The sequence below is a fragment of the Aedes aegypti genome, chromosome 3, assembly GCF_002204515.2.
Source record: "Aedes aegypti strain LVP_AGWG chromosome 3, AaegL5.0 Primary Assembly, whole genome shotgun sequence".
NCBI classification, from domain to species: domain Eukaryota; kingdom Metazoa; phylum Arthropoda; class Insecta; order Diptera; family Culicidae; genus Aedes; species Aedes aegypti.
Window position 1 is genome coordinate 329208642 of NC_035109.1, and position 17318 is coordinate 329225959.

The 17318-nt window shown below is 37.2% G+C and overlaps 1 protein-coding gene across 4 annotated transcripts in view; it reads left to right on the plus strand.

Annotated features, from left to right (window-relative positions):
* Positions 1-17318, plus strand: part of LOC5574775 (RNA-binding protein fusilli) — a 267224-nt gene that overhangs the window by 112643 nt on the left and 137263 nt on the right. The gene's annotated exons all lie outside the window — the stretch shown is intronic.

The following is a 17318-nucleotide window of genomic DNA, read 5'->3' on the forward strand; positions in this document are numbered from 1 at the left end:
AAAAAAGAAGGAATGTTAGTCGGACAGCCATGTACTCTAGAGACCGAGGAATCCTCAGTATCTCCACAGTTTTCCTGGAAAGGAGCTTGTGTAAGTGGGATATGGTGATTCAGCGACCTATTAGCCTTCTTAGTTTTGCCAGAAAACCATTATCAGACATTTTGTTTAAAACCTTGAAAATCTTGTAGGTAAATCCGTGTGAAACGTCACGAGTTATGAAGCAATTTCGGAACCAATGGGTTAAGTATAAACTTCCAATTGAATCACAGTGAAAACGTAAGCTGCAAGGAATTCAACACAGGTAGTTTTATTACTATTGACTTGAGTGAATTCCAATATTGCAAAACACTTTCGCGCATCACAGTCTTCTCCCCATACACGACCCCATCTCACCGATCTCCTATTCTTGAAGTCGTATGTCCTCTCCTCTACGCTTCAAGATTGTCCAAAGTACACAAAAACCCATCAACCACTTAATCGTAGCGTGTAATTAGCCGGCTGTTCGCGGTGGCCGCGGTTGTGATTTGCGGGATGGGGTCAGGTGCTCGGGTGAATATTTACCTCCTCACTACTACTCCACAACTGCCAATATCGGTTCGCTCGAAGGCCACTCCTTTGACGAACGCTTTTGACGATTAAGCCTCTCTGGTTGGGGCTGTATGTAGACATCGATCAACGAGGAACGAAATTTGTTCAGATAAGCGATCATCCCCAAAAGCGGCTTGACATTTATACCCGGTTTTGTTTGACCTGCTCTCTGGTCTACCATTATTACACTGGGAAACACTGGTTTACGCATTTGGCTATGTACAAAGGATGCAATAAATTTAGGCCCACTAACTTTGCATCTTTTCTCAGAAATATCGGAACACGAGAAATAAAGTAAGGTGGGGCAAAAGTTCTAATCCAAAGATCTATCAATGCAACTTAATGCAAAAATAGTCTTTATACGAGAGCAGATTATTTTTCGTTTAAAATGTTTCGGACTCTAACGCAAAAAAATCTTTTCACAGCATCGCTCAAATGAACAACACATCTTGAAAAGAAAATATTTGTGGCAAAACTTTTCAACGGTTCAATATAAATTCTAATTTTGGAAGTGTACATCAAAAACACCGTTTATTATCGAGAGAAGGGAAAATTTGTGATTGAAATAATATTTTTTCCAGCATATCTCGGAAGGAGATCACGCGTTAGCCCCAAAAAAAGTATATGTTGACTATTGGCAGGTTCTAAAATAATTATCATTCTAACAACACCAATGTTACCATTGTTACATCAATGTTATCGATTGCCGCCCTTTTGTCAGTTGTAAACAAAAATACTTAAAAAATATAGCTCCAAAGAACAGCCTATGCATAAAAGAAGGAGAAATTTATTGAAATTTTAAATCAACAGTTTTCATACCTATAATTGTGGTTACATCATAATTAGGAAAAAAATAGAACAATTAAAAGAAGGGTAAATTTGTGCTAAATGTATAAAAATCTTCAGTGCAAAAATTTGTTCCAATAGCGAAACTCAAAAGAAGAATTAATGAAAGAAGGGTAATTTCTGGATAAATAGTAAAATACTATTGTCAATAACTTTCGTAATATGCTTAAATTTATTCAAGATCGAATGATTGGTTTCAGACTCATTATGCCAAACGACTATTATGCCAAACGACCATTATGCCAAACGACTATTATGCCAAAAGATCATTATGCCGAACGACTTTATGCCAAATGACCTACCACTGCCCGTATGCCTCCATACACCTTCCTCAAACAGATCGCCATTTGAACGTCGTCTAAATTACACTGTTACTTAAGTGCAGCACTCAGCTCTTCTTTCGATGTAATTTCGTCCAGATCCTTGCAAACAAGTACAATATCCGGGCATAAAGCTTCTGCCTTTTCACCAGCGATAGAGTCATGTGCTCCTGAATAGCCATACTGTTGATTGTAAGATTCTCCTTAAACTTAAAGAGCATCTCATCTTTTTGGGTACGTCTGGCTCTGACCACGTTTTCACCCAGATCCCTTAAGGTTCTATTCAAAATCGGTTATTTGCCAAAATGTACACAGCAGTTTTCTCCTGGACGGACAAAGATTCTAGAAAAATAACAACATCCATTTGTCAACTACGATAAACGGACGTTCTCGCTTTTCTTGATTTATTGGTCATTCGAGAAAAAAAATTGTCTTCTAGTTTTGACAAATGGTTGATTCTTACTGAAGCCTTAACATAGAGTCTTCTTTAACATTGTTGAGAAGCAGCATACATAAGTTTATGGCTGGTAAATAGTATTTATGTCATACTAGCGGTCCCGGCAAACTACGTTATGCCATCAAGTAGGCTGTTGTTAAACGTCATGCAATCCCCCGTACCAAATGACACATTTGTCTTCACTCGATTTCCTGATTATTATGGAGACTATTTAATTTTTTTCGAATTTGCATACAAAGGCCTTAATCATATAAATGGGTCGAAAACTAGTGCTGGCTCTAAAATTGGTGCACCATCTTTTAGCTATGTTTTGGCATAATTTATTTTTTGAATTTCTTCCCCCAAGCTAAATGCTCGTACATTTCTTTTAACACTGCCCATGAGATTTTGGGCGAGGCTTTGCCCATCTTTCTTACCCAATTTCTCCCAGTTTTTCTTGAAAGCTTCATCGGTTTTGAATGTTTTACCGCTTTTCTTCAACTTCTTCTTCATTATAGCCAAAAATTTACTTCGATCGGACGAAGTTCTGGTGTATTTGGCGGGTTCGCCTCCTTCGGGGCCACATTAATGCCTTTCGCTTCGTATCAGTACATTACAGGCTTGGCATAATGGCACGAAGCAAGATCCGGCCAGAACAGCATGGGATTACGGTGAGAGCGATGGAAGAGCAGCAAGCGCTTCTGTAAGCATTCCTCTCGATAAATCTGCCCGTTTTTGGTGCCGGTTGTAACGAACGGCTTGCTGTACCGTCCGCACTCGCAGATCGGCTGCCACAATACTTCTTCGTGAATTTGTCAATCTTTCTTCTCCGTAACCTCCATGACAAAAACTTCGAGGCTGGGGATTTGTATGGTGTCCATGACGAGACAGCCTGGCTAGACCAGCCACTCACGGTACAGTTTCCGCGCACGCAATTTGGTCACCGTGTTTTGTTTGTCAGTCCAGTTTGGCGTCTTCCTGACCTTAAAAACACGCCTGCTCCATGGTCTGCTAGACGAGCCACTTCGACGAATTGACCTTTTTGGCCACGTCTCGGGTGGAAAGGTTCGGGTTATTCTTGAAGTACTGCCTTATCTTCCGCGCCTTCTCTGGGTATTCCGTTTTTGGTTTCCGGCCGTTTCCAGCGCGCCGTTCGATGGTTTTCGTCTCCTGGAACATCTTCACAACGCGGGACACGGTGGAATGGTGGATTCCAAGGATTATCGACAACCGCGCCCAAGATTTGCTGTTGTAGCTCTTCTTGTTTTGAATGCGCCTTGAAAACTACTGGACAGATCGCGACAAAATTTTGCACACATAAACAACACTCTAAACTAGTATTACTCAAAATTTCATGAGATGAGAAGTTGTTATGTTGTTGAACAGAAAAGTTAATTTCACGTGAAAATCTGGTCATAAAAATACATTTTTCTCAAAATTGTACGTGTTACGAAATCAACAGGCCAATAACCTATTGATTCCACTGCAAATGGTCCAAAGTTCAATTTTCTTGCCTAGTGCCATTCGCAGCGACTTATGCGACTTATGGTGGTGGTGACACATTCGACCGACTTCCTCCAGATCCAGTTCCGCGCTCGAGTATTACTTGGAACCGTGACGGCGGTTAATCTCCGAGTTGCTGAAAGAAAACCGATAAGTACACCTTCTGATTGCTGGTTTAATGGTTGGTTTGTGGTTCTCTGTCTCACCCATTTACAAGCTGATGGTTTATTAATGCTAATTAATGCATGCATCGGGTACGGTGAGTGTGTCACTGGAAGTGCGTAGCACCAAGTCACTTCGACTCCATAGACTTCGAAGGCAAAATTATTCAACGAGCAAAACTTGTCGGCGAACGAAGATTGCACATCAAACCGCGGGAATCTTCCGACGAACACTCGGTGATGCACTTTCTAGCTTAATGAAACACAGTTTCTTCCCTTCGTCCATCGTTGGGGTTGTGTGTGCTCTTGGTATCCCCTGGTTTGTGCGGCCAAGGGTCATCATCGATGGCGGAATGATGTGTGTACCTTGCCGCAGGCAAGTGCCATCCCGCATTCCGAACAATATGCCGGGTTTCCAGCAGTGTTGTATGGAAATGTGGCGCGTGCATACTGTTCCTAATTGCTTTCCATCCGACGTGGAGCGAGGGAAGCGGGGATACCAAGAGGTGCAGAGGGTTGGGTGCAAATCTTGGTGTAAATATACATACTAACATGTATTATAGAGATACTAGCTCTTAATGGGGATCTCGATATGAACGGCGAGAGTGTCATGTGTTGCGTAATCGAATAATCCACAACTGAACAGGGGTTCTCAAAGACCAGTTTGTAAGTTTGACGAATAGTGAAATAAGGAATTTTTGAACTGTCAAAAACAATTTCATTCGATTGGCATTCGGTTTTCTCTCTCTGTTGTCTCAAAGTTCCTATAAATAATAAGTATAATGTGAACTAACGAAGATGCAGGGGAATATCCGGTCTACATCATCAATTCCTCCTTCTAATTGGACTGCATTCTAACGCAGGCGTCATTGTTGCCTAGAAATAGAAGATCAACAGTCATCTGGTTGGTTTCTTGTGCAACAAACAACAAACCGTGTGAATATAACCTGTGGTCCCCTAAATGTGTGATTCCTAGTTAGATTCTAATATTCTTACTGTTGGGGCCTTAGCCGAGTGATTAGAGTCCGCGACTTCAAAGCAAAGCCATGCTGAAGCTTTCTGGGTTCGATTCCAGGTCGGTCCAGGATATTTTCGTTATGGAAATTTCATTGACTTCCCTGGACATAGAGTATCATCGTACCTGCCACACGATAAACGAATGCAAAAAAAGGGAAAAAAGCTTTCAGGTAATAACTGTGGAAGTGCTCTTAGATCACTTCTGCGCTGAGAAGCAGCCTTTGTCCTCGTGAGGACGTAATGCCAAGAAGAAGAAGAAGAAGAAGATTCTTACTATTCAGAATCTCCGGCCCAACTGATGAGAGATAAATGACCCGATTCTGCCGCATCCGAGAGTCATCTTGAACCGGATCGCCTAGAAATAGCCGTTTCGCGTGAGCAACGCCGTGCCAAATGGTCTCCAAACCGTTTTTTTGTGTAGCTTGTTAGTGAGCTTCTACAACTGGGCGGTGATTAAAGGTGTTAAACTTGGCCGGGCGTATCGGGGTGCTCATTATAGGTTCATCGTGTGCCGCGCTGCACCATTATTAATGGGCTGTGAGATTTGTCCGAGATTAAGTAAGCATCCATCATGGAGCTAATGTGAATTGGGACTGAATGGGCGTTGTGTGCACGGCAAACACAATTTTCAGTGACAACAAAGGTAGGAGCTTGTTAACGGTGGAACAAAATAATAGATTTGTTCGATTTGAAGGGCTCAATGACTGATACCTTCAACCTGCGTACCTTTTACGACCGAATGAAACTAAAATAAAGCTGCTTGGAAAATAGAACACTACCACGGTGTCCAATTTTATCAATTTACATGCAAAATGATCATCTCCGATGATGCCGGTGTTATATTTTCTTTCATCAAGTTTCAGAACTTCCTTAACAAGAATCACAGTAAAACAAGCCATCACATATTTGTTCATAGTACGGAACGAAACGATCTGAAACATTTAACTCATTTCGTATGTGAAACTTAAGGATAATCGCTATAAAATTGCACGGATTCAACGGTCCGCGTCCACCTCAAAACAAGTCATAAATAACCGATGAACAGTAAATCACCTGTATGAAATGCTTAATAGGTTCAATAAAGGTATCAAATGCAACGCGTTTGTATATTTGCGATCAATTCAAGGTTATTCTGCAACGCAACCGTCCCGCAGACACGTTCCACATTAGCAGTCCTGTTCTACATCTGATTTCAAAGGAAAATGGGATTTGCACACGTTGTCACAGTTTGTGTTGCCGACCACCGCACAAGATCCGACGGCAACAAAATCATCCATCTCATCTGTTTGTTACAATTCAAAACCGCCACAAGTCACAAAAAGTGGTCGTAGTTTTATTGTGTACATGTTTTACATTTCTAACAAGCAGCCTGAAGAGCGCGTTATGACTCCATTGTATTGCACAGAACAACAATGAAACTCATATGCAGCGAACATGAATGCAGAGTAGGTTAATTTTCGTTTCCTAATCTAGATCATTTATGAGAGACGTTCCTTGAATTTTTAAGAATTCGGGAATGTTGTTACTGTCTGGCAATTTGTTCCCTGAACATTAGGGTGCGACCTTCTTTTTCATAAGTTCCCAAAAACCAAAAATTCATGTGCTCTTTTGAATTCAAATAACCTAGAAAAGGAACTTTATAGTTTCAGCCAAAACTATTAATATTTTGAGGTAGCTTGAGGTATATTTGCAAGTTTTAATATTTGATCTTCAGTGAAGTTTACCTAATTTAGTTATTTCACAAGCAATTTAGTTTAAAAAACAATAACTAGTATTAGCTACAAGCAGGTTTCTCTGATTTTTTTTCTCATTTTACTGACAAAATTACTTGATTTGCCAGACCTTGGTGAATACTCATCCGATTCCAAATATTTTAACATGCTTATGAAAATAATTTAATTGTTTTCATACATTGTGAACAAAGGGGCCACGGCCCCCGGGTCCTTACATTTTAGGGCCCCCACAAATCTCGACCAAAATGTTTATAGCTAAACTTTTGCGAATAATTAGAATCAATGCAAAAGTACATACTTTTTGGAATCGCAACATATGATATGAAAGATGCTATTTGTTTCCATAAATCCGGAATAATGGGTGTAATTTATACAAATCAACTCAAACAGAATTATTAAAACAAAATATAAGAACATTCAGGTTGGGGCCTAGATAGCCGTAGCGGTAAACGCGCAGCTATTCAGCATGCCCATGCTGAGGGTCGTGGGTTTGAATCCCGCTGGTCGAGGATCTTTTCGTAAAGGAAATTTTCTCGATTCCTAGGGCATAAAGTATCTTCGTACCTGCCACACGATATACAGATGCAATAATGTTCAATCGGCAAAGAAAGCTCTCAGTTAATTACTGTGGAAGTGCTCATAAGAACACTAATCTGAGAAGCAGGCTTTGTCCCAGTTGGGACGTAACGCCAGAAAGAAGAAGAAGATAAGAACATTCATAATTGGATTTTGTTGAATTCACGAGAAACAAGAAGATTAAAAAAGATTTAAACATAATTTGGATAAACAAGTAGAGGCCATCATTTAATTCAATTCCTTACGATTTCCTAACGTGACTTTTCCAATTTAAACTTTATTTTTAAGGAATGCATTCTCAACAAAGTTTATGACTAGGTTCGAATGTAATTTATATATCTGCAGATCACGTAACAAAGCTTAATGATTTGGATATTTATTTTGAAAATGACTCTATCGATCACACTGTAGTAGTAGTTGAATGCCTTGAATGTAGGAACTTCAGAGACCTCTAGCTTAAAAAAGAGAACAAAAAGAGACCGAAAATGGAATGGAAAATTTGACTTTTCTTCATAGAACTATACCTGACATTTCTATTTTTTGGTAGTTTCTGGTGACATAACGACAGTATTACTGCTCGTTTTACTCTATGTATTTCTTCATGATTTTCTCTACAAATTTCACTAGAATTAAGGCATTTTCCCAGAGATTACATTCCGAAGATTTTTCTAGGAGTTCTTCAAATGATTATTTTCCGTGGCATTCGTCCAAGAATTTTCCTACGGGAATTTTGTTTCGAATATTTCAAGAGTATAACCTGGGTTTTTCAAGAATAGCCATGGAAATTATCTAAGAGATTTCATCAGGAATGGCTACAAAAATTCTTGCAGATATTTTCCAAGAAAGTCTCTAGCCCTTCAGGATGTTATTTGGTGATTCTTATATCCTCTTAGATTTACGTTAAGAACATTTTCAAAAAAAAAATTGTGATAACTTCTTATGAAACAACTGAAGAAGAGGAATGCCTGGAGGAACTCTTGGAAAAAAAATGGGAAAACCCTGAAAAAAAATATTGGAAGTAGTATCGTTGGAGTGCTCCGGGAGTAAACCCTTTCTAAGCATCCTTTGAAAAATAGATGGCATAATTTCTGGAAGAAGTGGTACAGGAATCTCTAGAAGAATCTCTAAAGAGATTCCTGTATGAGTCCCTGGAAGCATTCCAGATGGAATCTCTGGACTATTCACTAGAAGATTTCTTGAAGTTTTTTCATGTGAGACGAAATTCTCGAAGAACCTGCTAAATAGCCACGTTATAGTCTTTGAATTTTTCTCTGGAATTTGCAAAATTTTGCATCGTAATTCACTGCAATTAGAATAACGAACAGGAGACTTTGAGGACCGTTCTGATTAAAATAGAGACCTTAGCGACCTTCCATTGACAATAGAGGCTGCATTAAATACAGACCAATTCTCAGGAAAAACACTAATTTCTTCAACTCAAACCTGTTGGAAAAATTTGTATTTTTAACAACTTGAATATTAAAACATGAATATAATAATCATAATTTGAATTAAGGCACCAATAAGAAAGGAATCATCGAATAAATTTTGTTGTTAACAAATAAGTCCCAAAAATTTATAAATTCTACAAAGATATATAAAAATTAAAGAAAACATTATATGAAATTTCAAAATGGTTTACGTTCATAAGGGATTAAATGCATTTTCGAACGTTACAATATAGTATGATTTCTGCTAATGACAACATTACAAAGAACATCAAAAATATCTCGTTTATTCTAAAATCTCAAAATGTTTTTTTTTCTGGAAAAAGTCCCCCCAGGCCCCCACATTTGTAAATCCAGCCCTGATTATTCACAATCTATGTAACCTTTTTGCATGAAACATTAAACTACGAAGGACATCCATCCTGCTTTTTAATTCATAGAGCAAATCAGAGTCCTAACACGCTTGGTTATTTTGTTTTTGTTGGAACTTTAAAACACAAGGATTGATTGCTTGAAACTTATATTAAAATTTGTTGCAAAGATTCCTCTGTTAACTACTCCAAAGATTTCTCAATTAATTTTTACTGGATCTTATTTTTGTGAGAGTCCCTTTAATGATACAATCAATTTCTCAGCAGATTCCTTCGAATATTTCCTCTAGGAATTTCTAAAAAGCATATTTCAGGATCAATTTAAAATTATTTCAAGAATTCCTTCTAAATTTTATTTCCTAGATTTTTCTGGACTTCTATAAATGATTCTTCGATCGATGGGGAGTTTCCTCAGAGCATGTTATCTTAAGTTATTTCCAAAATATCTCTCAGTAAAGACATTGTAATAATTATTTTATTATTTTACAGAAATTCTTCCTGGCATACTTTCTAGGATTCTTTCAGTAGTGACACCAACAACTAATTAAAGAATCAAGACTATATTCCTAATTTAACTTAAATCACCTACATATCTACAAATATTCTTAAAAGATAAAAAAGATCAATACAAATTGAATAGAAACCCCTAATTGTTATTTTTTTAGTATTTATGAATTTCAAAAAACTCTTAAGACTGTTTGACTCTTTGGATTCTGAAGATTCATTTTTGGTAGTGTTTCCAGAGGCATTCACTACCGCCACCTACTTCCAAGTTCCAAGGAACCGTTTGAACTTTCGGAATTAAATGAGAGTGGTTATATAAATTTTTGATGAACTTTTTGGGAAATCCTTAAAACAACTCCAAATGGAATTTCATTGAAAAATTTCTTATGGACTCAAAAAGAAATGCCTGGGGATTTTTTTTGCAGAAATCGTTGGAATCGTTAATTTTGAACGAAAAACTGTTTTTTTTATGATGGCTGATGATATAATGATGGTTTCTAGAGCCTTTAGGAAAATTACTAAAAAATAGCATTTTTTTTTTTGAAACGTCTGCCTAAGGCAATGCTTTAAGATTTTCGCAGTTAATTTCTGGTAATGGTATAGTCTGTATTGATTCCAGAAGGGAAATAGCATTTTTGGAAGAATGATCAAAACAGTTGTTAGAGGAGTTCTCAGACAACTTTTTGATTAGTGGCAGGTTGAATTTCAGAGAAAATTTTTCAGGGACCTTTGAATGACTTCATAGAGTCATTGTAGGCCAAATCCCAAGAGAGTAATTGGAATCAATTTCCTAAAAGAAATCTTGAGAGATTGCAGAATATATCTGTAGAAAAAAAGTGGACGAATTTTAAAGATTAAAAGTAAAAGGTTCTTGAAGTGATTCAAGAAATTATATAATGCCTCAAAAATAATTATGGATGTATCAAGTTTGACAGGGAATACATATTCGAAAACTCTACAAAAAATTAGTTAAATTCTTGAAAGAGGCAACTTTGACTTTTACTTGGAGGATCCCCTACGCGCTTCCCAGTATGATATTTGCTAGCATAACTAAAACAATTAATGATGAAATTCCTAGCATTTTGGAACAAAGTTTAGTTTGGATTCCAAAGATTAATTCTTGGAGGTGTCGAATAAAAATTCTTTGCAGGGGTTTCATAGAAATTTTCGGATGAAATTAAGGATTTACTTGGAAAACTTGGAGAGTCAAATCAATATATTGCTTGAGATATTGCTGAGGATTTCATAGAGAAATTCGAGCTTCTACCAAGAACGACTTCTGGAACAAATTGCTGGAATGGTTATTGAAGAAATTCCTTGAAGAATCTATAAAGCTAAAATTGGAAAATAAAAAGCATTCACAGAAGGAATTACTGGTGAATATGTTGAGTTATTCCGTATCGCATTCTTAAGGGATTTTTCGAAAATTTATTCGAGGTATTCCTGGATGAATCCATTTTAAGGTAACTTCACAGAAGCTGAAAAAAAACTCTGAGTTTCATAGCAGATTTTTGGCAGAATCCTTGCAAGATCAATTGCGGACTTTTGTTAAAACCTTCGAATGATTTTTGACAAATTTTATGGCAGAAGCCGGATTTCTTGGTTGGATTCTACGAATTATTTAAAATGTTTATCATGACGCAATTTCACAACCACATGAATCTGGAAGACCATCTTTAAAAAATTCAAACAAAATATTCACTCACCCAACCCAGCAGGTTTTATTTTTTTCCGTCGGCTAGGGGAGAGTAACGCCTTCTCCTCTGTCTCCCTCTGGTTACGCCCATGGTATTTGTTAAATGCCGGATTATCACAGACTCCTGTGTCTGAGCTTTTTACCTGGGAAAGATTATAACAAATGTTATGCAGAATAATAGTTCATTTATTTTAGACAGCCATGATGATCTTCGAATCCAAGTATTTTCTTTGAGTTATATTCCCATAAAATCTTAGATGAATTCCTAACAAAGTTCGGAGCAGGATAGATTTTTTCTGATTCCAGAACAGGATTTTAAAACTGATTTTTGGATGATATGCTGGCAGAATTTTGAATATCAAGATAATCCTACATTTTACTGATAAACATACAAAAACGTTCGAAATGTAAAACATTCAAGTTTTAACATATGGCGAAATAGGGAATCTCTATGATTATAAATGGCACTCCTAACCTATAGCATAGTATTTACTGGTTCTACTCCATCACTCCGAATATCATTCCCCCTAATGCCATCACTCCGAATGCAACTATCCCAAATTACACCGAACATTACATTACATTACACCGAATTCCATAACCCCGAATGCTATTTCCCCGAATGACCAATTATCTTGAACGCCCATTGAAATTCGGGGTTAAGGGTCTTCTTCTTCTCTCTGGCGTTACGTCTCAACTGGGACAGAGCCTACTTCTCAGCTGATGTATTCTTATGAGCACTTCCATAGTTATTAAGTAATAGCACACCTTACCTTTTTTGCATGTATACATCGTGTGGCAGGTACGAAGGTACTCTATGCCCTGGGAAGCCGTGAAAATTTCCTTTACGAGAAGATCCTCGACCGGAGATTCGAACCCACGTCCCTCAGCTTTGTCTTGCTGAATAGCTGCTCGTTTACCACTACGGCTATATGGGCCCCTTTTTTGGTCATTGGGGGTAATGGAGTAGAATCATTCATCAAGTATAGGTCAAATAAAGTTCAAATTTTTTAGCAGAATAAGGAAAAATTTAGAGAAAACTGCTTTTAACCAATACTAGTGCAGTTAACAAATTTGATCGGCTACAAACTTTCTATACAATTTGCAGAAAATGATATTCAAAGATTGGTTGGTCAAATTGGTTGAAAAGTAACATAGTTATGTAAACATCATAGATTTAATACATGGAAAATCACATTTTAGTTGCTTGCGCCTCCTATAAATCGTTCAAACTTTGAGGTTTCTTCTTGTATGAGATTTTGAATCAATGTAAGGTAATGCTCTACACGATTGTTTGGGTTTAAGAACTTTTGAGAAACAAGCTACTCTGTATTGATCATGGTATATTAATTCATAATAAAAACAATAAACCAGTATCATAACATACTAAGCCTTCCAGAAATTTCAACAAAAAATAAATTTAACGCAAACTCACTATGCTAAAAATCGTTTTTAAAATTGGTCACACCCCTCTCCGATTGCACAATTTTTGCCAACTTGGTTTCATTTTCCCCATTTTTCTCATCACGGCTAGCGGTTCAACGTGGAAAACGAACGCCAAAACAAACAGAAAAAAGAAATCCTTCGTTCGACACACGTTTGGGCTTTTGGATACAAATCTGCCGCATTCATTCGCGCGCACACTTCCATCCAACCGATTGATGATTATTGGCATTTGCCCCAGCGCGCAGGCCTCCAAATTTTGCGCACCACTTTTTCGTTGCCTGGTTGGCTCCATTCCACATTCCATTTGTAGACTAGCCAAATTCAACCGGTAGCAGTTGGAAGCAAATTAGAGAAAAAAATACAACTTGCTATCAAAAGATTATTTATAGCCTGGCTAACCCATCATCCGTTAAGCAACTACCACCGTCGACAATTTAATTATGGTTTTAACACCTGGCTTCTCGCGCAAGGGTGTTTGCAGTTCCGATCGAATTTGACTGCTGCTTGGTGATGGGTCAGTTTTTTTTCGATTGATGATTATTCAGAGTACGCCGAAATCTTACCTTTGCGAAGTGGATTGGTATAGGGTATTTGATCGACTGTTTCATATTATGCAGGTAACTAAACAACTAAAGGAGAATATGGAAGTAATATGTATATGGTAGGTGTACCAGTCATGGCCATAGTGGTTCCCTATTTCGCCATACGTGATATTTTGAATGCCTTTATATTTTGCAAAATCTTTTGTGTTTTAGCAGTAAATTAAAAAATAAATCTTGTCGTTAAAACATTCAAAAAGATTAAAAATATAAAAGTTCTTCAAATTTTGCATATGGCAAAATAGGGAACCACTATAGCCATAACTGGTACAATTTCCCTAAGTCATTTTTGAAACAACAATAATTTAATTTCAAAGTAATTTTTGATTTTTTGAAATAATAATGGAATGAGCTCACCAAACACATAATTCCACCTTTAATATTAATATACCCTTCATGAGTTTCAATTTTCGTCTCCAGCTTTGATCAAAATATTTATCAAAATAGGAAGATATTTCCTTTCAAATATGAAAATTGTATAATGATGAAAGATAAAGCATGAAGGACCTAGGGTAAATGTACCAATAGTGGAGGTACTAAGCACGGTTGAACTTCATTTTACCGCTTTAATTCAAGAAGCGCAATTAATGCACATGTTGATGTTGTATCGGGAAGTTACGACCATTGACTTAATGAGAGAAATGATTTCATCGCAGTAATCCACGGCATGTCAGTGAAAAATAATACCTCCACTATTGGTACACCGTTCCTTTAGTTGCGGTATATTTTTAATTTGTGTTCCTATAGTTGCGGTATCCGTTGTTTTCTTATGGGATCCTCCACTATAGGAACACTTTACCGCAACTATTGGTACAAGCAAGAACAGTTTTACTAATTTTAGTGATATTTCATCAGTTTTAAAGCAATTTGAACGCTCTTTTCAACTATTACGTGTATCAACAAGTCAAAACGTCGATTGGCAGTGTCGGTTCTGTGGCTAATGCAATAAAATCAGTGAAAACGGCACTACCGCAACTATAGGAACACCCACAACTAAGGGAACACTTACCCTATCTAACATTGAGAGGCTCTCTTCGTTTACTGTCTCTTTAATCAATAACTAAGCGACATGCACCTCTACTGTTGCGTTTTTTGTATGAACGATAGCTTAGGACATTGTATTTGGATCCATAGTGAAAAACTTCGAACGGGCTTCAGTATTGCACTGTTATAATCGGAAGAGAGCAAGAGAGTGGGAAATTTTCATTGGTAAATAGATCCTTTAGTAAAGTTCAGCGAGAAATAAACCATGAATCTTCGAAACATGTATCAAAAGTGTTAGGAAAAAAAATGAAAATATATTTTTGAAATATAATTATTGATGTCCTTTGGCTTAATAATATCCGACTCGTTTGTTATTTGCAATAGTCGGTAACAAAAATATAAGTTTATATGTGTTTGGTGCGTGAACTTATATTCAAACATGCCAAATAAAGTACATTTCTGCCCAGGGTAACATTCGAAAGTGAAAGCTCAGAACAAACCAAGCACAATCCATAGTACAATCTATAGCCAAGTTCCGACATCTTCAAAGTCATTGTTTTTAATAACCTGAATAGAATAGCACCTACAGCAATCCTATATTCATTCTTCAAACGCCGCTGCATGGATGTGAAAAGCACGCAGTAATAATTAGAATGCAATTCCTCCATGCGTAAGATGAGAACGGCAAGGATTTGCTCCGTCAGTTATTCACAGCAACACAGCAACGACTGGCAGTAGCTAAAAAGTATTGAGCGCCAGAAACAGGAACCAAATATAGATTCAAAGGGCGCCGCTGATAAATCTAGTATGGCAATTTTTGTTTTTTTTTCGGCGCTTCATTGGCTAAGTATTATTTTGGCACTCAGCCGCCAATTGTGTTGGTTGGTAAATTTGGGTTTGAAGGTAATTTATAGGCATTACTTGCAAATTTTTCTGATTTTGTTGATGTGATGGATGAGGACCGTGGTAAGTCGGTAATTATCGACAGGTTTTTGATTGTTTTTCTTCCTAGCATTATATCCCTGCTAAGGACGATAGAACCAAAATAGTGTATTTTCGCAACGTTGAATTAAATAGTGGTGTTATTCGCATCAAATGAATCTTCAGTGAGACTAGTTCACAGGCATTTCAGGATTCATTCTCAGTTAATTTTAATGCACGATCAAAGCAAGCGAGGAAAAACATCCCATCTTTATCGGTGTATGATAAGCAATGATTCGCAAGTTATAACAAGCTTGATAAATAATAGCATTGTAGCAGAAGCTGATAAAGACGTTCTCATGATGTGCTGCGAATCATAGAGAATTATAGAGAGCGATAAGTAAGAGATTCTCTCAATTTTATCATAACTCAATCGCTGCTGTTTGGTCATGAACATCCATGAGTGCCAGAGGCAGACTAAGCTGGTAATCACTAGAATCTTTCGCATAGCTACATAGTAGAGTGCGGCTTATTTTTCTAAATGTCTCAAAACCAAAAATTCGTGGGCTCTTCTGAATTCAAATCATATAAAAAGGAAAACCTCACATTTTGAGCCAAAAATATTACGATTTAGAGGTAGCGCAGCGACTTGAAGGTGAATTTTCAAGTTATGAAACATTACTTTTAGTGAAGGCTTTATAACTTTCAACCAATTTTTAAACTCTTAGCATCTTTCGCTTCAAAATAAAATCTATGAAAAGTTTATGGAATACCGTAAAATCGGGTGTAATTGATCAAGCGGGTGAAATTGATCATCGTATCACACGATTTTACTTATGCGTAATGGAGCACAAATATCAATGTAAGCTGCAGTAAATGAACGTTGTTGGTCGTAACTGTTGTCTAATTGTGTGTTGTGAAGTTTTTTGCGTTGAATAATGTTTATTACTATGAAAATAATGTAAAATTTCAAAATCATGCACGGTACGGTATTGACAAATACCTATAAACTTTAATTTCTAAGCAAGGATTTGAACATAGTATAAACCTGAAAGTTTGTGAGGATGCTTAAGATATATCCGCAAACAAGATTTCATCACCAAAACTCGTACCATTTAGCTCAAATGGTTGAAATAATTGAATTTCTGTTAGATTGCATACATTTAGGCGTTCTCCGCGTAATTCTTGAAATTTAACTATTCGTTATTTACATAAATATTGCATTGTTAAGATTTTGACAAGCATATTCGGATTCAGGGAGCTCAAATTTATCATGTAGAGTCGTTTTGAAAACTAACAATAATGGCACTGACAAGTGATCAATTTCACCCCGAAATGAGATCCCCTGATTTTTTATTTTAGAGATATTTGTTAACACTAAAATGACATTTGTTAGAAAATTTCGGTACATGAGTTGATGAGGCTCACCTTCGTACTTGTTTTCCTGCATTTAGTTGTTTGACATTGTTAACATTATAGAAAACAGACTAGAAACACCGTGAAAAATGATCGATTTCACCCGAAATTACGGTATCAAATTTGTCAAAAATCAAAACTAGTCTTAGTTAAAAGTAGTTTTCTCTAAATTTATCTTCTTTTTACTAACAAAAAAAAAAAAAACATTTTTGTTTGATTACTTCCTTAGGGGCTATTCATTAATTATGTAAGGGTTTATGGGGGGAGGGGGGTTTGAGTTTTCTTACGCGCCATACAAATTATTTTAAATTTTCATACAAAAAATCTTATCATTAGGGGAAGGGGGGTTGGAAAACCCCGAAAAATGTCTTACGATTAATGGATCGCCCCTTACTTACTTTACTTTTGATGGCGCTACGTCCTTCAAGACATGACCTGCGCCACAATGTTACGCCAACTAAATCAATTCATGGCTGCTAACCTCCAGTTTCTCGATCGCCCCACACTTTCAAGATCCTGCTCCACTTGGTCAAACCACCTAGCTCGTTGCGCTCCCCTTCGTCTTGTACCGGCCGGATTCGAGGTGAACACCATTTTTGCGGGATTGTTGTCCGGCATTCTCACAACGTGTTCCGTCCATCGTACCCTTCCAGCTTTGGCGACTTTCTGGATACTGGGTTCACCGAAAAGTTGCGCAAGCTCGTGGTTCATTCTTCTCCTCCATAGGCCGTTCTCACTTACTCCGTCAAAGAT